Source organism: Carlito syrichta, unplaced genomic scaffold (genome assembly GCF_000164805.1).
Source record: "Carlito syrichta isolate Samal-C Ts95f unplaced genomic scaffold, Tarsius_syrichta-2.0.1 Scaffold315407, whole genome shotgun sequence".
NCBI lineage: Eukaryota > Metazoa > Chordata > Mammalia > Primates > Tarsiidae > Carlito > Carlito syrichta.
The window spans coordinates 744,642-768,242 of NW_007259503.1; the positions used below are offsets into that span (position 1 = coordinate 744,642).

Below are 23,601 nucleotides of genomic sequence, written 5' to 3' on the forward strand. Positions count from 1 at the left end.
GGTCTCGTCAAGTTGCCCAGGCGGGTCTTCAACCCACAGGCTCAGGCAATCCACTCACCTTAGCCTCCCAAAGTGCTGGGATTACAGGCTAAGCCTCCAAGCCCGGCCTATATTTGCTTTTTTGTTTGACTCTTTTGAGTTCTTTGCCCCATCTTATTATGCTTTTTAGATAGCCACAATACCAGGTGGAATGATTTGGGCACCATCACAGCAAGACAGATGAAGCCATGTGGGGGTTCATTGGAAACAGGTGAATTTTGACAGGGGATGGCTTGGGGATGGGGGACAGATGTTGGGCTGATTTTTGCCCCTGAGTGGCAGGGGATTGGCAGTCCAGGTAGAAGAACAACATGAAAAGGGGTGCACATGTAGGGGACTAGTGGGATGCTGAAGCAGGGTGATAGGAAAGCCAAGACTATAGAATGTTGTTTGACCAGTGGAGTGTTGGCTTCAGGGTGTTGGAAGGTGGGCAGTTATGTTAAGAGGCGATCAACTGTATTGCAGGTCTAAAGGAAGGGGATACTGGGCATGGACTGGAAGGGCAGGTGCAGTGGCGCTTGAGGGCCTGGAACCCAGTGGGTCTGGTCGTGGGATCCAGGGGTGGGATTGATAGAGAGCTGAGATGTAGCCCCGTGTTTTGTGCATGGCAGGTTAGGGAGGCTGAGAACCCGGGGCGTGGAGAAGCTGTAGGGAGGGTCACCAGTACAATGTTCACTAGGTCCTTGTTTTGGTAAAGTTTGCAAACATGAGCTATTTTTGTATTTTCTTTCTTTAAGAGGACCACCAAATAGTATTTAAGGTGCCACAAAGCGTGACTTCACTCCTGGTTGTGTTTTAGGTGAAGCCCGTGTGAGGAGCCCACAGATCAGACACCTGGGGAGGAGTTTGGTTAGGGTTTGTATGGAACTGCATGTGAGAGGCCCTCGTAGGAGACTGAAGTGGAGAGTAGCAGCAGCTGGCTTTTGTAGGACACTTATTATTCTCTGCCAGGCCTGGGTCAGCTACTGTGCATGGACTCTCAGCTCACAGAGTCCCTAAGCTCAGGGGCTGGTGTTGCTGCCACCAGGTAGTATAGGTGAGAAAGAAAGGCAGCTCAGGTTCTCTGTTGCTTCAAACCTGGGTGGAGTCAACATTTTCAAGGGGAAGGGAATAACGAAGGGACAGGTATTTATTGAGGGTCTGCTGTGTACGCAGAACCCAACCAGGCACCAGGTAGAAACAAGACTAAGTCAGGGATGCAGCTCTGTTCTCAAGTAACCGTTGTGTGAGAATACGTATCTTTTCAGGGAACTATGGCTCATTTGCAGAGAACTCTATATGCTTTTCTTGCTCAAGAGGGAAAAGCCAGGGCAGGAAGAAATTTCATTTATATTTTATTGGGTGTGGAAAGTCCACTTTTGGTGACTAGAGCTCTGGGGTAGTTGTTTTGCTGCATATTTTAGGTACAGAAACTGGCATCTGTAACATGGTACCAAGGGAAGAAAGCAGGACTTGAGTAATTCATTGACAGTCATGGCTTTGAATCCCTGCTGAGGTTATTTTTATCTGAAATGTTTAAGATGGCACAGGAAGGATGTGCCTACATGAGACTGGCCAGAACTACATTTTAAAACCTCATTTTTTGTATCTACATGCATTATATTCAGTGAAATTAACCTTATATCAAAGAGTAACCTCCATATGATTCCATTTATGTGCAGTTCTAGAATTGGCAGAACTAATCTGTGGAGAAAACAAATCAGAATAGCTATTGCAGAGAGGTTAGGGATTGACTGGGAAGGGGAACCTGGGAACTTTCTGGGGAAAGGGACATGGGTTATACATGTTTTTTCCATTTGTCAAAGTGGAACAGCTGAGATTTGCATATTTTGATGTATATATAATTTACTACCATCCCCTCAAAAGAAGTACAAAAACATTAATGGAGGGTGGGGGGTGGGGAGGAATGAATAGAGGAAGATGATACAGAGTGCTGATCATTGTTAAAACTGAGTGACAGGTGTTTACTATACTATTCTGTTGACTTTGTATTTATTTGAAATTGTAATCTTTGTTGATTCCTCCCTATGAAAGCCTGCCTGTTGTCTTCTGGGGCAAATGCAGTAGCTCAGCACAGTGCAGCTGGTCCCAGCCACTATGACTGCAGTCTCTGCACTTACTCTCTGGCCTGTTGGTGACCATGAACTTTGGCTTCCTCTCTCTGGCACTTGCCACCACCCCTGTCCTTTCACTGTGCCTTTGATCTGGGAACACACCCTCCCCTTTCGATGTTGTCTTTCCCCCACCTCCTCTTATCTCTAACTCCTCCCTCCTTGTGTGACTTCAAGTTTTTTTTTTGTTTTTTTGAGTTGGAGTCTCTATCACCCAGGCTGGAGTGCAGTGGTATGCTCACAGTCACTGCAACCTTGACCTGCTACACTTAGGCAATCCTTCCACTTCAGCCTTCCAAGTAGATGGAACTACAGGTGTGCACCAACATGCCCAGTTAATTTTTTTATTTATTGTAGAGATGCCGTCTCACCATGTTGCCCAGGCTGGACTTGAACCCCTGTACTCAGGCAATCTTCTCACCTCTGCCTCCCAAAATGCTGGGATTACAGGCATTAACCCCGATGCCCGGCTGTGACTTCAAGTCTTTCTCTACTGTGGGTGAATTCAGTTGCTGTGACTGGGGAAAAACACTATTTCCATGCAGATGTAAAAGATGCATGCTGTATGATTCCATTTATATGAACTTCAAAACAGGCAAAATGAATCTGGTACCCATGGGAGGGAAGGAGTGGCAGTTGGGAAGAGGCACACAGGGACTTTGGGGACAGATGCTGGAGATAGTCTAGTTTTTTTACCTGGGCGGTAGTTGCCAGGTATGTTTACTTATGCTAATTCCTTGAGTTGTATGTGTGTGACCTGTGTACTTTTACCTAGATATATAATGTTTCAATTAAAAAAATACTAGAGCTCACACCTGTACATACATAGTGGCTCACACCTGTAATGCCAGCACTTTGTGAAACCAAGGAAGGAAAATTGCTTGAGGCCAGGAGTTTGAGTCCAGTTTGGGCAATGTAGCAAGAACTTGTCTCTAGATAGATACATATATACATACATGCATGCATACATACATACATACATACATAAGCAAGCTGGGCATGGTGACACATACTTGTAATCCTAGCTACTCGAGAGGATTATTTGAGCCCCGAGTTTGAGGCTGCAGTGAGCTGTGATCATGCCCCTGTACTTCTAGCCTGGGTGACAAAGAAAGACCCTATTTCTTAATAATAAGAACAAAAACTAGAGAGTCATAAAAGGTTTTAGGAAATCCAACTGTTTCACATAAAAAAATGCAAATTTGTAGGTTTTCTTGAAAAACTGGAAGATGGGTTCGCACAGTCTGAATTGCCACAGACCAGCAGTTGGCTAGATCTGTGTAGTGACTGCACAGCCGTGTTTCTCATGACCCATTTCACTTGTTTGACTGTTTCCCGTCTGTGCACCATCCAGCAGAAGTGCCTCAAAGTGCCTTGTGTGAGTGCACCTCTGGAAGCCCATTGCCATTTCCTCCTCCTACTTTTTTTTGAGTCAGAGTCCCATTCTGTCACCCAGACTGGAGCATAGTGGCTCTCGCATGACCATGGCTCATCACAGCCTTGAGCTCCTAGGCTTGGGCAATCCTTCCACCTCAACCTCCTGAGTAACTGGGCCTACAGACGCATGCCTCCAATGCTCGGCTAAGTTTTTTATTTATTTATTTATTTTATAGAGATGAGGTCTTGCTATTTTTCTCAGTCTGTCTTGAATGTCTGGGCTCAAGTAGTCCTCCCACCTCAGCCTCCCAAAGTGCTACGGTTACAGGTATGAGCCATAGCGCCTACTTTTCCGTTTTCTAGGTTCCTTAGAAGGTATGAGAGTTGGAGGGTTTAGTGCTTGGTATAGTGGCAGTCTTGTAGGAATACCTTTCAACATGGATTTGAAAGCCCTGGGACACTGGAGCCCTGTAGTGTTCAGCCATTTCAGAGCTAAGTTTGTATGAATTAGTTCTGCTTGAACTGGAGAAAATTGGAGCTAGTGTATGGCTAACCCATAGCAGTTAAAGATGACTGAGATGTTATTACCTTGCTAGGCATGTAGTTGTTGGTTTTAAAAATGCATATATGGGAATTTTTTTTCTTAGTTGCTGGATAAGGAAAAGCTAATAACTTTGTGTAGTGATCTTACAATCAAGATTCTTCTCATAATAGCTCATAGTAACCACAAACCACAGACCTCAGGGAAATAATCTTGATAATCCTTACAAATCCAAACTGAAGGAGAGACTGTAAGCATCACACCTTCCTTTTCTCCATCTGAATGTGTCACTTTCTGCCTTCTTCCTGCAGAAGGCAGTCACTTTTTTTTCTTTTAAAGACTACTGACTCAACCCAAGGGGGGGGAACAAAGGCTACCTATAAAAAGACAACTTTATTTATATGCCCTTCCATCAGACGAATAGATAGTGATGCTTCAGTTATAATTTTATGACCCCCAACAGACAAGTCCACCACAGACAGGGTTAAAGGAAACAAGTTTATGTGCCTTTCCACTTATTAATCTTTTTGAGATTCTTATACACAGAACCAAGTAAATAGCTCTGATATTCTGAGCCTTAGCAGTTGGTGTGATCATGAAAAGTATTAAAATACAGACTAATTTGCTAGCTGGGTTCATTGTCTACACTTATGGAATATCAGCCATGAGTGGGACCCAAAGAACTTGTGGGTTTAAGACTGTGCCATGGCCCGAGAAGGTTCTAGGCTGCTGAGAACAGGTCTCACCCTCAGTTTCAGTCCAGGGGAGCACCGTGAGCATGTCCAAGGGCTGTCATTAGGCAAAGCTCCCAATCCCAGAGGGATTCTGTAGGAAGTCCCAGGGCTTAGAGTCTGGGGTCCTGGATACAGACTCTGGCTCTGCCAGTGGCCAGCCATGACTGTGTTAGGTAGAGCCTCCTGCACATGTTCCATTTCACCCTCATGTTGCTCGGTGGGTAGCGTACATCATCATCTCCATTTCACAGGAAACAAGCTCAGAAAGGGGCTTCATTGGGGTCATGCTGGTTTTGCATGATTGGGCCCAGATTCAAACTTGCTCCCTAACTCGAAGCCTGTGTTCCTCCTTCGTATCAGTTTGCTAGGGCTGCCGTAACAAAGTACCATGGACTGGGTGCCCTAAACCAGGGGTCCCCAACCTCCGGGCTGCAGACCGGTACCAGTTCTTGACCTGTTAGAAACCAGGCTGCACAGCAAGAGGTGAGTGGCAGGTCAGTGGCGCTTCACCACCTGTCAGATCAGCAGTAGCATTAGATTCTCATACAAGTGTAAATCTATTGTGAACTGCACATGCGAGGGATCTAGGCTGCACTCCTAGTGAGAATCTAATGCCTGACGATTCCCACACAACCTCCCCTACCCTGTCCCGTGGAAAAATTGTCTTCAGGAAACTGATCCCTGATGCTAAAAGAAGTTGGGTATTGCTGCTCTAAACCACAGAAAGTTACTTTCATACAATTCTTGAGACTGGAAGACTAAGGTCAAGATGCCGCAGGGTTGGTTCCCTCTGAGGTCTCTCCTCCTCTTGCTGCCTTTCTCCTCTGTCTCCATGTGGGCTTTTCCCATGTGCGTGCATCCCTGGTGTCTGTCTCTCTGTATCCTGATCTCTTTTTTTTAATTTATTATTATTATTTTTATTCCTCGTCCACTACTTTGCCCATTCAGTGGGTGAACCCCGGGCCAGCCCTGTTAAATTCATCGTCTCATTTCATGTAATCCTCATAACATCTTTGCTAGGTCAGAAATTTCCTGGACATCAAACTCAACCTGAGCTGACTAATAGAGTTAGGACTCAAACCCCCACATGCTGACTCCTGAGCCTGTGCCCTCAGTGCGCTGCATCACAAGGTGTTATGACATTCAAAACTCTGCCTTCGGAGCCACAGAGCGCTCCATAGATTAAAGAGGAGCAGTCACTACAGGACTGGGGAGCTTAGGGAAGTGTTGTGTGTGAGGTAGCAGTGACATGCCTTTCTTTTCAAATTTAGTCACACTCCTAAGTGGTGAGGATGGGTGGAGGCAGTCACCACCCAAAGTTAGCTTTTTTCTGTTCACATTTCTTGGCTGGATTTCCTGGGAATTTGTTGCATATTTATTTATGTGGAGTTATTTGCTTTCAGAATTGCACAGAGGGGGAATCTGCAGTCTGGCTGCAAAAAGTAATTTGGCAATTTATTTTCAGGGCTGCCCTTCTTCCAGCAGCTTGTTTCAAACTCAACCTCTTGTACAAAGGCATCCATCATTTTAATTGCATGTTACTGTTTAGTCAGGCACAAATTTGTTTCATTTTCTTTTTCCTTTCTTCTGTGGCGGTGGGTTTTTTATTTTATTTTTTCCTGGTCCACTATAAAAAGAAAAAAAGACCCAAAAATACTTCCCCAAACCAAGCACTTTTATAGTCAAGGAGTTTATAACACTGAGTTGTCTGGTTTTTCGGTGTTGCATATTTGGTTCTTAACCTTTCAGTAGCAGAAATGCCAGGCTTGCCTTTTCCTTTTCCTGTTCAGGTAATGTCTATGATGCGGTTGTCTCAAGATAGTCCTAAGAAGGAAAATTGTATTGGTCTCGGGGTCAGAAAGCTTGCATTCTATTCCTGGCTTTGCAGTAGCTGCCTGGCAACATGACCCGTCTCTCACCTCATTTTTCCCATCCGTAAAATGAAGGACTTGAATGTGCTGATTTCTAGAACATTTCTGTGCTCTTACATCTATAATGCCAAGCACTGGTCACTGTGGCTATCCAAGGATGTCCACTGAAGAGCTTGTACTGTTCCATATCACAGTGTTCTTATTCTGTTGGGTCATGGATTATGGTGCTTTAGTTCAAAGTCAAAAATCAATCCTGTATCCCTCAGAAAGCTTCCAAGGGATAAAAACATTGTTTCCATGAAACTAGATTGAGTAGAAAGTTAGATTTGGCTTCAGAGCTAAATATTTAGCTTTCATTGCTTCATATGCTTTGCTTCTTGCTGTAAAAGTATGTGGTATCTGTGAAGTTAGGGCACAAAAGTATAGAAGTGCAGCCCCTTTATAAGTTGCACCAAGGGACTGGGGACAAAATGTTACTTGAGGTCTATAGGTAGGTGCTGAGTTGGGTCCCAGCAGAAGTCTCTGTGTTGTATTTTACTTTCATGATGCGGAAGAAAATTAATTGTTAATGTCTCTGATTTTTCCTGTGTGTATCCCCAGCCCTTTCCTCCTCACAGTGGACATAGGACTCTCTGACCAATGACCTGGACTCTTCAAGTCAGGCCACGCTGTGCTGACTCCCTGTAATCCCCAATTCCTTTGCACATTGTGAGAGTTTAAGTTTTTATTATGGAAATTTTTAGATACACAAAATAGAGAGAATAGTGTGATGAAACTCTCATGTATGCAACACCCATTTATTACTATCTTCTGAACTATTTTAAAGCAGGTTCCAGACATCATTTAGCCTGTTAATACTCAAATAGGTATCTCTAATAAATATAGATGTTGTTATATATATATGTATATATACATATATACCTTTATTATATAGCCACAGTACCATTATTTTACTTTATTTTTTTTTGAGTTGTCTCACTCTGTCACCCAGACTGGAGTGCAGTGGCCGCTCCCAGCCACCGCAGCCTCGACCTGCTGGGCTCCAATGATCCTTTCGTCTCAGCCTTCCAAGTAGCTACAGACACGTGCTACCATGCCCAGCTAATTTTTGATTTATTATAGAGATGAGGTCTCGCCAAGTTGCCCGAGCGGGTCTTGAGCCCACGGGCTCAGGTAACCCACTCTCCTCAGCCTCCCAAAGTGCTGGGATTACAGGCTGAGCCACTGAGCCTGGTCAACACAGTACCATTATCATACTCAACAAAGTGAACGGTAATTTTTTCATGTCATCTAATACCAAGTCCTTGATTGACTTTCTGCAGTCATCTCAAAAACTTTTTTCTGGTTGGTTGGTTGGTTTGAATCAGGAGCCAACTGTAGAGCACACATTGTATCTGGTAGAGATGTCTCTTAAGTTCTTTTTACCTGTGGAATCCCCTCCTCCCCTTTTCAGTGCAGTTTATTGATTTCTTAATATGGAGTTGGTGAATGTGGTATAAGGCAGTCTCAGATAGTCCAAAGTCTTTAATGTCTTTCTCTTAAACAGAACTATTGCCCTTCAAAAAGCAATTTCTACTTTTTTTTTTTTTTAAGAGTGCATGCGCTTTTTCTGCTTCCTTGTCTTCAAGTGGGTGATACCTAAGTTAGCATCACAGTGTGGGGATTTCCTAAGAGATAGTTTTTAAAATTATGAAAAAGTCATACATATGAAATCTTTTATGCACACACACATACACCATGTACACATGCTATATCTGTGTATAGGTATGGTTTTCATTCTGGTTATCTGCTATTGCATAACAAAGTCCTTTAATATTTAGTGCCTTAAAGCAACCACCATTTATCATAGCTCATAGATTCTGTTGGGCAAGAATTTGGGCAGGACTCAGCTGGGAGAGTCTTCTGCTCCTCATGGTATTAAACAAGGTTACTCAAGGTTACTCAGTTGGAAGATAGGTTGGTGTGGAGGGTCCAAAATGGCTATATTCACATGTCTGTTGCCTTGACAGGGATGGTTGAAGGCTGGGCTCAGCTCAGACAGTTGATGGGGTCATCTCCTCACAGCCTCTTAAGTATGGTAGTCCCAGGGTAGTTGGACTTTTTACACTGGTGGCTGGCTCTTCCCTTAGAGTAAGCATCCCAAGAGAAATGTCATGTCACCTTGGAAAACACAGCATCACTGACACCATATTTGATTTGGTTAAAGCAGTGCCAAGTTCTTCCAGATTCAAGGGAAAAGAAGAGAGACCTCTTTTATTGATAGTAGTGTCAGAGAATTTGCAGTCATGTTTGTAAACACCACCATTTAAAATAATTGCACTACAACTGACGCTTTAGGTACTTGCCACCAGGTTCTGTTTAAGTCCCCATGTGCTTGCTGGTCCTTTGATGTAAGTGGAAGTCACTGGGGTAAAAGGCACCTGCCTTAGAGGTCACTCATGGCATCTCCTGTCCACTGTTCCCATTCATGAGGCACTTGAGTGGGCAGGAGCACGGTGATGGTTTACACAATTTACCTTGCTTAATAATAAAGACAACAGTGGGAGGTTCCCAATCCAAACTCTCAGAGGAATTTGTCCAGTGGACCCTTGTCCACTTCGTGTTAGGGAAGTTGTCTCATATTTTGTTAGCCATGTCCCTACCAGTAGGGATAGTACATCAGGCAATGCGCCTGGTAGTAGTGTGACCAAAAAATTAAGGAGTATTCAACATGTGCTGTGCTGATGTTCCTCCTTGAGAGGGGGAAATATAATATTTGGAGTATTGGGTGAAACCTGGTCTCAGGGTAGCCAGAATCAAGTAGCTTGAGGTGTTCTTTACTTCATTCAGCATCTTGAGGAATAAATGGACAGAGCTATAGATAGACAGGAATTGGGGTCCCTAGCAGACATTGAATGAAAGAGGGTTCGTAGGATCGTGGCGATTGGGGTCATGTAGTCCTCACAACAGCCCTGTGAAGGAGGTGCTGTTGAAGGAAGAAATGAGTCTCTGCTGAGATCTAAATACAGCTTGGTCTGAGGATGATTCATCAGCCTGAAACAGAGACTGATCAATAGTTGAGCAGTAATGCACCCTAAAGTTTCAGTGTTTTAAATTGCTGTCTTCATTAGTTGAAGCCAGTGTGGTTGTGGATCTGTGGTGGAACGGTAAAACCTAGAATCTGCCTGTCTAGACCTCCTATTGCACATTGAGAGCCCCTTGCCCACCCATGGTTTAAGGAGGACACTGGTTGTCTGTGGAGCTGGTCAGCAGTGCCTCCTTCCACTGACTCTCACACCAGGATGACAGACACTTTTTTTCTAAGATTGCTTTTATTTCCTTGTTGATCAAAATTAAGGACAGCTGTTTTTGTTGCTTCCTCTGATTTCTAAGAGATTGTTAGCCAAGCAAGTCAGGAAATTAATAACATGTGCTCTGTTTTACCAGAATTGAATTTCCAGGAGCCACCCAGACTGTTGATATCTCTCCTCACTACAGTGTCTTGGCTTCTAGTTTGTGAGCAGATAATCTACTTTCCACTTTGCTGCAACTTTCCTGCCCTTAAACTAAGTGGGAATTGCCTCCCCACCATGATGTTTGTTTGTGTTGGACCTTGTGGCCTTGTATCCCAACCATAGCCAAGACTATGCATGGAGTAGGCACTTGGTATTTGTGTGTTGACTTAGGCTTAAGAAATATTTCTTGTTTGCAGGGCACATTGTGTATGTTTGGAGCCAAAGAGGTGAACAGAATGACTTAGAGAAGCAGTGGGATGAGATATAACTCTGTCCCCAAAATCAGAAAGGCTGGGTCCCAATTCCTGTCCTGCCACTTACAAGCAGTATGAATTGGTTACTTAACTTCTCTGGGGCTCAGTCTTCTTCTCGTTAAAATGGGGTCACAGAACCCTTGTAACATTGAAGCACTTGTCAGCTGGGGGGTGGAATTTATAAGCTGGACAGCCTAGCCTTAAGTCTAGCAGACTGTGGACATTGCTGTGTGGTCTTTGCCTCATCACATTCCAGTTTTGAGTCACCAGATCTTGCTGATGGCTGAGATGGTATTTCTCACTCATGGAAAAATGTCAAGGTGACTTATTTAGCACTTTCAGATATTCATATTTATGGTGTCCTGGACTAAACAGTTTATATTTGTTTATGATAATTTAGTGGTGTTGGCAATAGGAATACAGACTCCTAGGCCACCTGGGGTATGTGTGTGCATTGGTGTGTGTGTGTGATAGAGGGATAGTTTCCTACCAAGGCTCATAGAAAACTGGGAAGTTATAGGGGGCAGGGGGAGGGCAGAGCTGGTAGCTAACCGTGAGATTAGTACTTCCTAGAAATAGTAGAAACAGGCCTTGAGGTAGGTGCCTTCTGGGAACTGCTGACTGAGAGGCCAACTGCTGATCCCAGGTGGAGTTCTGAGGCAGCTATTTAAACTATGGGTGGTTAAGGACTTGGAAAAGAAGAAATTGGTCTCTAGGGATCAACATGGGTTTATAAAAATCCCTAAACCAGAATAACCTCAGTTTTTCTTTAAATGAGACCGTTAGACCCTCACATACCTTGGTTTTTGTTAAGTATCTGACAAAAAGCACATTGTGTTATTCCTGTGGACAAGTAGGAGAAATAGATTTGGATGAGACTGATAATAATTCTCTTGTCTGGATAGAACACCACAGTGTACAGTGCATGCTCATGTGCTTTCTTGCGTTTTTATTAATACAATGATTTAGCAAGGTTGACATAGCAGATGAGAGTACTCCCATTTTTCAGATGAAGAAACCAAGACCCAGGGGTGCCTAAGGTCATGGTCATATTGCTAGAAAAGTGGTAGAACCGGTTTCCACTCCAACATTCCTGCCTCTCAAAGTCCCAGGCATAGCCTCATATGGTACGGCTGTGCACAACATACCTGGGGTTGAAGCCACCATTGGACAGGTGCTTTTAGTGAGTTACTGTGGAACGAGAGAAAGATCAACAGCACCCTCCACACCCCAGGCCTACTTATCAAATTTCCCACATATTGTAAAACTGGGATCAATAACTAATATATGGAATAACAGACTGGGTGGGACTCATACAGATCGTGGCCGATTTAAATAAGATGAAATTTAATTGAAACAAATGGAAAAGTCTGCACTTAGGCTTAGAGATTATCACCATAATTATTTTGCTTCTTTTTTAACACCATGCATAAAAATCCAGGACTTCTTAGCATTTTGTACATACAAGGCATAGCATGTTTACTAACCATAAGAATAGGCCACAGTGGGGTACAGTTTCCAAACTACCGGTGTCCTAACCTGCATTAGATCAGACAAGGGGTCCAGAAGTGATGATGTGAATACTAGGGTTCTGCACCCAAATCCCAGCCAGCTACAGAGAATTCCCAGCAGATTTGGACCAGGGAGATCAGACTACTAAAAAGTGGGTCATTTAAAGATTGTTGTGGGAACTGAGGATTCTCCTTAATCCACATCAGCACTCATGTTTATTGAGCTCCAGAATGTCAGCTGGTAGAGAAGCAAATATGAAGAGGGCACAGTGCTGCCAACAAGATGTTGAGTAATGAAGAGTGTTACTTGAAGTTAGCCATGGAGACTGGCTTGCTGCAAATTGGGAAAGGAATGGACATGCAGGTGGAGGGCGTGCTAGACAAGGAAAGAACACAAGCCAGCCAGAGAGGGAACTGCTGTGTGTGTTAGGGTGGGCCTTGTATTTGGAGAACAACACATTGCATAGTTTGACTGGCTCCTAGTTTGCATGTAGGGCCCGAGGGGTGGGGGCAGGGGGAAGGTGGAGGACAGAGACAAAACTTGTATTAGGTTAGGTAGTGTTGATTCTGTGAAGTTCCTGGCTCCAGGCTGAGAAGCCTACACTTCATTTCCTGGGGGATATTTTTGAGCAGAGAAGTGACTGAGATGAGGCTTGTGTTAAGTAAAGATCATTCAGGCAAATACGGAAAGATGAGTGTTAGGAGGGACACACTAGGGACAATGGGATGTCTTTGTCGCTTTTGGACTACTGTGGCAAATTAACTTAGATTGGGCAATTTATAAGCAGCAGAAATTTATGTCTTGCACTTCTGGAGTCTGGAGATACAAAACGAAGGCACCAGCAGATTCATAGATGGCACCTTGTTACTGCATCCTCCTGTGGCAGCAGAGGCAAAGCAGCTTCCTTAAACCTCAATTATAAGGGCACTAATCCCATTCATGAGCGCACAGTCCTTATGACTTAATCACTTTCTAAAGGCTCCACCTCTTAAAACAATCACATTGAGTATTAGGTTCCAACATATAAATGTAGTGGGTCACCAACATTCAAACCATAGCACAAGACAACTTGGAGCTGTGGCTGTGGTCCAAATACATGGTGATGATGTGACCTGAGCTTTGATGGAGATGGGAGGGCCTTCCTGAAGGTGGTACAGAAAGACATGCCATCTGATGGATGTGGGGCAGGTGGATGGAGCAGGGCCATGTATACCTGCAAGGAGATGACTCCTGAAATCACTGTCCCAGCTCAGATGCCATGCTTTTCCAATTTAGCTCCCAGCTAGGGTATATTCACTCCAATTGGCACACCCACACCCAGCTTATTTCCTCTTTTCAACCTAACTGGGATGCCTGGCATCTTATGCTGTTGACACTAATGAGATTTGAATGGGTTGGTTTCTATCTTTGATCTTCCAGGACCAGGTTTGACCTGTCTATGTTGCACTCGGGTTGGGTTGCAGTAAGACATTGCCAGCAGGATCTTATCTAAGAAGGTCAAAATAGTTCGCTTATTTTGGGGGCCAGTTAAGACATCAGCTGTCCAGTAGTCTCCCTTATCAGGAGCATGGTGGGAACCAATGAGTAAGCAAAATAAGAACCTCGGACTGGCCAGCAAAGATATCATGATGTCCATACCTTCCCCTGCTGGCTGGCTACCTGCCCCAGTCTTTAGCTGGCAACTATGTACTCTTATTTTACACGATTTTAATGAGCTGGGTTATTTTTAGCTCATGTCATCAGAAGGAGCTGCTAACAGAAAGAGAGATAGAGACTGACTCAAAACCACTGGTTGCTGGTCTTTGTGAAAACTGGTGTGTTGAGATGGGAGGCAGAAAAACTATGAAACGTGGATGCAAGAACACAAGGAGAGAGCTCTCTAGCACCTGTGTTAGGAGTCAGCTCACTATACAGGTCTGGAAGTAGATGATCATGGCTCAGAATTGGGATCCTGACTTGAATATTACATTTGATACATTTTGCTTAAGAAGCTGTGATTCCAGCTACATAAGGTGCTACTCCCTCTATCCTTGGGTCTCAAGCTGTTTTGGATGACTTGACTCCCCCAACACTTGCTTGTTCATTGAGAACTTCCTGAAGTTTCTATAGGGCTTCCCATAGTGAAGGGAGTAGCCCTAGGAGTGTCCTCAACACCTAGAATGTGGCTGGCTCTTGATAAGCAATTAGCAAATATTTGTTTAATGAATGGATTCATCACAGAGAAGGCTACAAGGGATGACTTTTCAGCCTTGTCACATTAACTCATCTGTTATAGCCACTAGATAGCCCTTCACATAATAGCAACAAAATTATGCTTAGGTAAATGGCCTTGGAAGTGCAGCACGATTCCCTAGGTACTTGTTCATGGAATATTTAATTTGAAAGATTTTAATGACCATATTCTCATTTTCAGTCCTGCTGCTTGTGAACTTACTGTTGGTGTTGGTGCGTTAGCACCACCCAGTTTGGTGTTGGTGCGTTAGCACCGCCTATCCAGAACATCTATTATTTTGTTTTTGGCCCCACACCCCCATCTCCCTCCCCCTGCCATCCATCCATCCATGCATCCCTGCATAAAACAGTCATTTATGGAGCATCTGCTGTCTGCCAGCCAGGCATTGTGCTTCGGAGTTGAAAGAACAGGGAGGTGAGTACTCAAAAGAACACTGCTTGTCCCTGCCCTCGGGGAGTGAATGCTTAGTCTAAAGTAGGAGCAAGACACAGGAGCACAGGCAGCTTCAGTACAGTGTGATGTGTGTATATAATAAGACTTGTGCCTACTGGCGGGGACACAGAGGAGGGAGCACTTAACTTCTCTGGGGACAGAAGTAGAGTTGGTGAACTCCTGAAAGAAGGAATGTTTGGGCTTATTATAGGGGCTGCCCCTGGTGAGATGTCTGGGCTCTCAGTGTAGGTAAACTAAGTTATCTAGAGCCTTTTGTGTCTGTGTGTGTGTGTGTGTGTATGTGTGTGTGTTTGTTTGAGTCAGGATCTCTCTCTGTTGCCCAGACTCAAACTCCTGGGCTCAGGTGATCCTTCCACCTCAGCCTCCCTAGTAGCTGGTACTGCAGGTGTATACTACCACACCCAGCTAATTTTTTTTTTTTGGTAGAGATGAGGACTAGCTATACTGCCCAGGCTGTCCTTGAACTTCTGGGCTCAAGCAATCCCCTTGCCTCAGCCTCCCAAAGTGCTGGGATCACAGATGTGAGCCTACTGCACCCAGCTCTTTTTAGTTTTGAGAGTGGCTGGGAGGTGTGAGAGATAGTGGGTTCAAATGCAGTGGTCTTAATCCTCCTATCTTCATTCTACCCAGTAACCCACTGGGACCTCTGTTTTGAGGACCCACTCCACTCCAGCTCTCATAATTTAACCAGATTATTTTTGGAACTGGGAAGGGCCATTGGAAAGTCTCTCCTCCAGCACAAGATACCAAACAAAGAACATACGTGAGGGATATATGTGTAGGGGGTGTTTGTAGATGTATAAAAAGCAACAGAGTTAAGTAAAGATGGTATTTGCTATCCCCCAGACCCTGTTGCCTGCTACCTCCAAGTCCCACTGAGTAAGAGTCTGGCATGCCAGAAGGGACCTGCCACCCCTAGAAAAATCCCTTTCCCAACCACCACTCTCAGCTCCTTCTACACTAAGAGCCATTTTAGAAAGACATCAGAAAAGTGATATTTGGAATGACCTCGGCAGAAGCTTAAGATAACACTCTTCATTTTATATAAGTAGAACTATGATTTTTCAGTTAGTATTCTGTGAGTGGTGAAACTACATACCTGGATGCTAAGCCTTGAACCAAAATAGTGAGAGACCCAGGTGGGGAGCAGTTGGATTTGGGGCCATTTGAGTTTAGATAGCCCTGTGTATTCAGGGTGCCATGTCAGATCTGAGTTGCAGGGCAAGTCTCAGTTGGTGATACGGATTTTGGGAAATTATGAATTGCTTAAGGTTGCAGTTGGTGGTCTGTCTGAGACTAGAGCACAGGTTTCTTGCTTCTTCCTGGCCCAATTTTTCTGTCACGTCCTGCTGCTAAAGTGTTACTTAACTAGTTCAGTCCCGCTAGGAAACCCACTAATAAAGCATTGGAACTATGATAATAGGTATTGAATAGAGCCGGTAGTACTGGACAGTAATAGGGAAGAAATATATCCAGAGGATAGGTTATTAAGGGCAAGAAGGAAGAGTATCAGAATGCTGATTTTTATTTTATTTTTTGAGTTGGAGTCTCACTTTTTGTCGCCCAGGCTGGAGTGCAATGGCACGCTCATGGCAATCGTAACCTTGACCTGCTGGACTTAGGTGATCCTTCCACCTCAGCCTTCCAAGTAGCTGGAACTATAGATACTTGCCACTATGCCCAGCTAGTTTTTGTGATTTATTAGTGGAGATGAGGTCTCACCAAGTTGCCCAGCCTGGTCTTGAACCCCCAGGCTCAGGCAATCCTCTCGCCTCAGCCTCCCAAAGTGCTGGGATTACAGGCTGAGCCACGGTGCCCAGCCAGAATGGTGATTAATTTTTTAAATTTTTATTTATTTATTTATTACAGGTGTGCGCTATTTATTTATTTATTTATTTATTACAGGCGCATGCTACCATGCTTGGCTGATTTTTTGATTTTTTTTTTTTTATTGTAGAGATGAGGTCTCATCAAATTGCCCAGGCTGTTCTAAAACCCATAGACTCAGACAATCCCCTCACCTTGGCCTCCCAAAGTGCTAGGATGACAGACTTAAGCCACTGCACTCATCCCAGAATGGTGATTTTTAAAAATTGTATTTGTTGTCTGACAATTGGCAGAAGATCACTTAAAACGTATGAAGAAAACCATCCATTTCCTCCATCCTAATATAGACATCCCTGACTTACAGTGGTTTAACTTATGATCTTTCGACTTTGTGATGGTATAAAAGTGATATGTACTCAGTAGAAATCATACTTTGAGTCCACATGCAACCATTCTGTATTTCATCTTCAGTACAGTATTCAATAAATTACCTGTGATAGTCTTGATTATTCAGTAGGCTTTGTGTTAGATGATTTTGCTCAACTGTAGGCTCATGTAAGTGTTCTGAGTATGTTTAAGGTAGGCTAGGCTAAGCTATGATGTTTGATAGGTTAGGTGTGTATTAATGCATTTTTTACTTAATGATATGTTCAACTTTGGTGAATTTGTTGGAACATGACCCCATCATAAGTCAAGGAGTACTCTACAGCTATTTTTGTTTTAGCAAATTTTCTATTTTTTTTTGTTGTATTTTGTTTTAGTCAGAGTCTTACTCTGTCGCCCGGGCTGGAATGCAGTGGAACACTCATGCCCACCTCAGCCTTGACCTGCTGGGCTCAGGTGATCCTTCCACCTCAGCCGTCCAAGTAATTGGAACCACAGATGTGCACCACCATGCCTGGCTAATTTCTTGTTTATTGTAGAGACACAGTCTCGCCAAGTTGCTCAATCTGTCTCAAACCCATGGGCTCAGGCAATCCTCTTGCCTCCACCAAAGTGAAATTTTCTGTTTTTAATCAAGCAGTTGCATACATAATGCATATTTTTAATGTAGTTGGAATCGCCACTTATTTCATTATAGTCTGTTTACCTAATGTCATAAAAATTTTCTTTATTTCTCTCTCATCTTCATAATTATCTTTTTTGATGACCAGTTTTCTGGAGCATTGATGTGCCCAGGTTCTGTGTCCCTGTTGGGATATTAGGCTGTTTCATCCTCTTCCCACTTTCTCCAGTAGATTATGCTATAGAGAACTTCATAGCATATCCCACCCTCTGCATCTCTTGAATTGTTGCCTTCAGAGGAATATTTACTGGAAGGAAAGAGTCTGAAAGCTATAATGCAATGATGTAGTTTTGATTTTTGTTTTTACTTTATGTTATTGCTATCACATGTCACACAAATTCAGCTGTACAAAGGGCACAGAAGTACAGTTTAATGGGCTACTAGAAGGCAGATACCCTTGTACCACTGCCCAGGTCAGGAGAGAGCCTTGCCTGCTGACCAAAAACCCTCCATGTGCCCTCGCCCCAAGAGCAACAACTATCCTGACTTCACTTCCTTACTCTTTCTGGTTTGGTCACCTAAGTATGCATTCCTAGACTTTGCAGTTTGGTTTTGCCTTTAAAAGAAGAAGTCTTTTAAATCTCTTTTAAGGCTGGATATGGTAACTGACACTTTGGGAGACTAAGGCAGGAGGATTGCTTGAGGCCAGGAATTCAAGGTTATTAGTGAGCTATGATCACGCCACTGCTCCTCAACCTGGGCAACAGAGTGAGACCCTATGTCAAAAAAAAGAAAAAAAAAAGCTCCTTTAATCCATAGGTGCCCATCTATTTCTTCTGTTTGTTGACGAAAGAAACTGAATTATTTGTCCTAAGGAATTTCTAGAATTTCTGACAGTATGGATCTTGCAGAGAGAGAGGTATAGGGCACAAGGCTGTATCTTAGGTGATGAGGTGTTCTTATCAGGGTTATTGTCTCTTGTGATATTAGTAGCGACTGGTGCCAAGTGCTTAGGGATTGTAATATTATGATATTGCAAGCCTATTATTCCCTTCATTTATTTGTTGGAATACTTTAATAAAGAAGAGCTCTACCAATCTACTGTTTAGTAGCTTTATTGAGATTCACATACCATATAATTCACCTACCTAAAGTGTACAATTTACTGTGATCGTTTTTAAAGAAAAAAAAAGATTAAAAAATAAAGTGTACAATTCAGTGGCTTTTAGAATATTCAGAGTTGTCCATCTACCATCACTATCAGTTTTAGAATATTTCATTACCCCTCTCAAAAAATAATCCTACTCCCTTTAGCTGTCATCCTCCAAACCCCTCAGCCCAAAGCAGACACAAATCTAGTTTTTGTCACTACAGATTTGTCTACTTTGGACAAATTTTATAAGTGGGTAATGTGATATGTGGTCCTGTGTGGCTTTTTTCACTTAGCGTAATGTTTTCTAGGTCCATTAACGTGGAAGTATACGTATCAGAACTTCCTTTTTTTTTTTTGAGTCGGACTCTCACTCCGTCGTCCAAGCTGGAGTGCACACACTCACGGCCACCCCAGTGTCAACCTGTTGGGCTCCGGCGATCCTTCCGCCTCAGCCTTCCAAGTAGCCAGAACTACAGGCACGTGTTATGCTACCATGCCCGGCTAATTTTTTTTATTTTTTGTAGAGACACGGTCTTGCCAAGTTGCCAGGCCTGGTCTCGAGCCTGTGGGCTCAGGCAGTCCATTTGCCTTGACCTCCCAAAGTGCTGAGATTACAGGCTGAGCCTCTGAGCCCGACTACTTTCTTCATTTTTATGGCCAATAATATTTCATTGTACAGATAGACTGCATTTTGTTGATCCATTCATGAGTTGATGGATTTGGGTTGTTCCCACCTATTGAATATTATAAATAATACTGCTAGGAGCATTTGTGTACACGTTTTTGCATGAACATGTTTTCATATCACTTACCTAGGAGTGGAATTGCTGGGTCATGTGGTAATTCTGTATTTACCCATTTGTGGAATTGCCAGGCTGTTTTCCAAAGCAACTTCACGGTTTTATGTTCCCCTCCAACAGTATATGAGGGTTTCTATTTCCCCAACATTTACTATTATCTGTCTCTTTTATTATAGCCATCCTAGTGGGTGTGAAGTGGGATCTGATTGTGGTTTTGATTTGCATTTTCCTAGTGACTAATGGTGTTCAGCATCTTTTCATATGTTCATTGGCCATTTGTATATTTTTGGAGAACTATTTATATATTCTCTGCCCGTTTTTAAGTTGGGCATTTGTCTTTTTATTATTGAGTTATAATAGTTCTTTATATATTCTAGATAAAAGTCCCTTCTCAGATTCCTGATTTGCAAAAATGTTCTCCCATCTGGGTTGTCTCTACACTTTCTTAATGTTTTGATGTTCTTTGAAGCACATAAGTTTTACATTTTGATGATTTTCAGTATATTTTTTCTTTCATTGCTTAGGCTTTTGATGTCATATCTAAGAAGCTATTGCCCAATCCAAAGTTATGAGGCTTTGTGCCTGTTTTATTCTGAGAGTTTTCTAGTTTTAGTGCTTACATTTAGGTCTTTGATCCTTTGGAGTTGATTTTTGCATATGCTGCCACATACTCTTTGACTATTTAGTGCTACAGTTAAAGGCAGGATCAATGCTGGATTCTTTCCCTTTCTTTACCAGTTTTTATCATAGGGAGTTGGTTCCGTAGTCATCCTATGGATTTTTTTTTTTGTCATTATGATACTTAGATTTAAACATATTCACATTTGAATCCATTGGCAGTGATGTAGTTTTGTCTGAAAAATGTGTCTGTGTTCTGCTTGGGCAAGTTTTAAGAAGCTTTTTCATTTGTCAGAGACTTAGCTCTTCTTGCAGTGGTTTCTCACTTGAGATCCCTTTTGGCCTCCCCAGGAGAGTGGGGAGAACAGGTGTCCTGAGGCCCATTTCCCAGGAATGGGAGTAGAAGAATAAGAGGAGTGATGTGTCCAAAGTCACACCTGCTAGTAAATGGCAGATGTAGGTCTTGACCCCTCGTCTCTCTGACTCCGTTTTTTTTGCTCATGCCCCATGCATATACCGTACGTGGGAATGAACCTGAATGAACCTGGGATTTGAGTTTGAGTCCTGGCTCCGTGGCCTGTGACCCTCAGCAGGTCTTTGGGTTTCTCTGGGCCTTGGCTACTTCCTATGTGAAGTCAGAAGGCTGGAAGAGCTGCTTTCAAGGGTGAGCTTACTTTCCTAGCCCAGGTTTTGCTATGCTAGAGTTAGGCCCTGTCCTACCTTTCTTTAAGAGTGTCTGGTTTTGGCAAAGCTTATCATCCCATGTAGGCATTCATCCAAAAACCATTCTTTTTGTGAGGAGAGACTCGCAAGGGTTAACAGAGCTATCTAGAGTCTTAACTCTGTACTGTTATGTTTTGTTTGAATTTCCTTAATTATGAGTTAGTATTACACTTAAAATGAAACTAAAGTTTTAAAAACTTATGTGTGGTGATACATATATGTGGTTTACAGAGAGAAATAGTTGGATTTTTTTTAATCTTTTTGTTTCTTATCCAACTGTCTCATCCTAAATTTTCATCTACCCAATTGTGTTCCAGAAACATGCCAAAGGCCAGGATTTGTTCGATCAGATTGTGTACCACTTGGACCTTGTGGAAACAGATTACTTTGGCCTCCAATTCCTCGACTCTGCCCAGGTTGCGGTAAGTTATTGCTTTGATTTGTTTCAGGACAGATTGGTTTTTCATGCTGATTGCAGATTCACGGTTGCTAGAAATGGGTAGAGAAAATTAGGAGTAAAACTGTGATATTGTTCTAGTAATGGGCATTGGGGCAGTGGGCATGGGTTATGGTGCCGGACTGGAACATTTCTAGAGTAAGTAGACAGAAGAAATAGTATTGTTGAAATTCTTTTAATGGTGCTGCTTTTATTTTTAGCCAGCAGAAGAGGCTGTGTCACCATCTTGCAGAGTCTGGCTGGGTAGAGAGCAGGTGCTCTGAATAAAGCTGAATCCCAGCTGGACTTGGTGGGGTGGGGAGTGGTCGGACCAGGTCTTGGTGTTGCACAAGAACAATCTTGCAGCCTCCAGGAGCTGTGTTAGGGTTAGCAACGACTTCACTTGCTTTGCTTGAGACAGAACTATTCACAGTGGAGATGCTAGAATGAGTGAACTCCACAAAGGTCAGAATCACTCTTGTTAAAAAAAAAAGTAGGAACGACTTCATAGTCTCCCTTCCTAACAAAATCTACCTTTGGGTTTCAAAGAGAATTTATTCAACAATCTAAGAATATTTATTGAGTGCTTATTATGCCCTGGGCCCTGTTCTAAGCATTGTGGATAAAGCAGTGCACACAGATATGTAATATGCCAGGTGGTGATAAGAGTTAAGAAAAAGGAAGCCAAGGAAGGGGTAGGCAGGTGGCGGAAGAGGAAGTGCTATTTTAGACAGCGTATTAAAGGCAGGGTTCTCCTGATAAGGAGGTGTTTGAGCTAGAGACCTGGAGCTCCTCATAATGGCTAAGCCTTTCTGCCTGAAAGACAATGAACAGATGCTTCCCTATGGCGTCTGGCAGTTGTAAGGTGACATGTGACAGCCTTAAGGTAAAGATACATGAAATTGCCTGGGAATTGGGTCAGCTGGAGAATGTTAGTGAGGTGGTAAGTCCTTAGGTGACAGGTTAGAGCCTGGGTGGAGATGCATCCTGGCTACAGTGCATCTGGGTGGATACTCCCATAGGATGTCTCTAGGCAGTTGTGTCCCCACAACCTCAGGGACTTCTCTATACCTGTAAGTCTTCTAGTTATTCCCCCCACAACTGTATCCTGTTTGAATTGCCTCAGTTCCTTGTTCTCCATTTCTCAGCCAGAGATGCTCTGGCCCTTGGGGGCCTGGGAGGGACAGACCAGCCTTTCCCTTTCTGCCCCACTTCCAGTTCCACTTCCTTTGAATTTGGAACTCCCAGTGGCCTACCCTCTGACCTCACAACTGTCCTTTGTGTTCCTCAGAGCCTCTGGTTTCTCAGTTGTTCTCTTTCCCTGGGCAGCCTCAGGATTCCCATCGCTCATCCTCCTGCATATTCCAGACAGCATTTCCTGTCATTGCCGCTTCATCTGAGCATCTCTCCCACAGACTGCCTCGGGTCCTCTCGCCACTCGCCGCTCCAAGATCCAGAATTCTGCCACTCGCCATTCCATGATAACTTCCCTTGATTCTGTCTTTCTAATTCCTCTTCCTCTGGACTTGGCCTGCAACAATCCCTTCCTGCCTTGTTCTCCCCCTCCTGGCCTCCTCCTGCCCTGGGCTTCCTCCCAGCCTGAGCCGAGCCTCAGCCATCTCACCTATGTCCTCACTTGGCCTTTGATGCTCATGGCCCCACGACTGTCCCCTGGCCTCCCTTCGACATGCAGGTCCATCTGTTTCCTCTGTGGCCTCTCCTAGGCTGCCAGGCATTGCTGGAGAGAGCCACAGGCTGTGCCTTCTGGCACCAGCACAGATCACAAGTACAGGAGTCCAAGCCCCCAAGCTGCTCTCCAAGCCTTGTTAGCCCCTGACTGACTCTTGGTTGTGGGCACATAACTTCAGTCAGAGACTTTGGTCTAGCAGTTGCCTCACCTGCTGGGAAAACCAAGGTCATTTAGCTAAAACTCCTTGCGTTTCTTCCCTTACACCTCAGAGTTTCTCTGTTTATCTTTTCTGTTTTGTTTTTTTTCTTCTTTTTTGTCTTGAGAGGGGATATTTGTCTGCTTTGGCTTTCTACACCTGTGCCATAGTCCCATTTCCCATTGCTTACTGAGTGCCACATTTAGAGGTCTCCTGTTTGTCCACAGTGTCTTCCACCTGTCCCCTGCATCTGTCCTCCCCACCTCCTTCAGCCCTCCTCTTCCCTGGAGCCTTTATTGATTCTTCCTTAAGGCAAGTGGTATTAATTGGCTTCAGAATATCAGTTGCTCTGGACTAGGAATCAGACTGGACCCTGTTTCTGGCCTTGCCTCTGACTGATCTGGTGGGCTTTTAGCTAGGCTGCCTTTTCTCTCCTGGCCTTATTTTCCTCATCTGTAAGATGGAGTTCTTGGACCGGTTCTCCCAAGAGTCTTCCAGGTCTAATGTTCACTGATTCTGAGTCTAAAGGGGAG

At 43.7% G+C, this 23,601-nt stretch overlaps 1 protein-coding gene across 1 annotated transcript in view; it reads left to right on the forward strand.

The window, feature by feature from the left end:
* The window catches only part of EPB41L4B (erythrocyte membrane protein band 4.1 like 4B), a 159,979-nt gene that overhangs the window by 19,815 nt on the left and 116,563 nt on the right, over positions 1–23,601 (forward strand). The window contains exon 2 of the mRNA XM_021706305.1: positions 21,064–21,168. The gene's annotated coding sequence lies outside the window, so the exon portion shown is untranslated. The remainder of the gene's footprint in view (positions 1–21,063; positions 21,169–23,601) is intronic.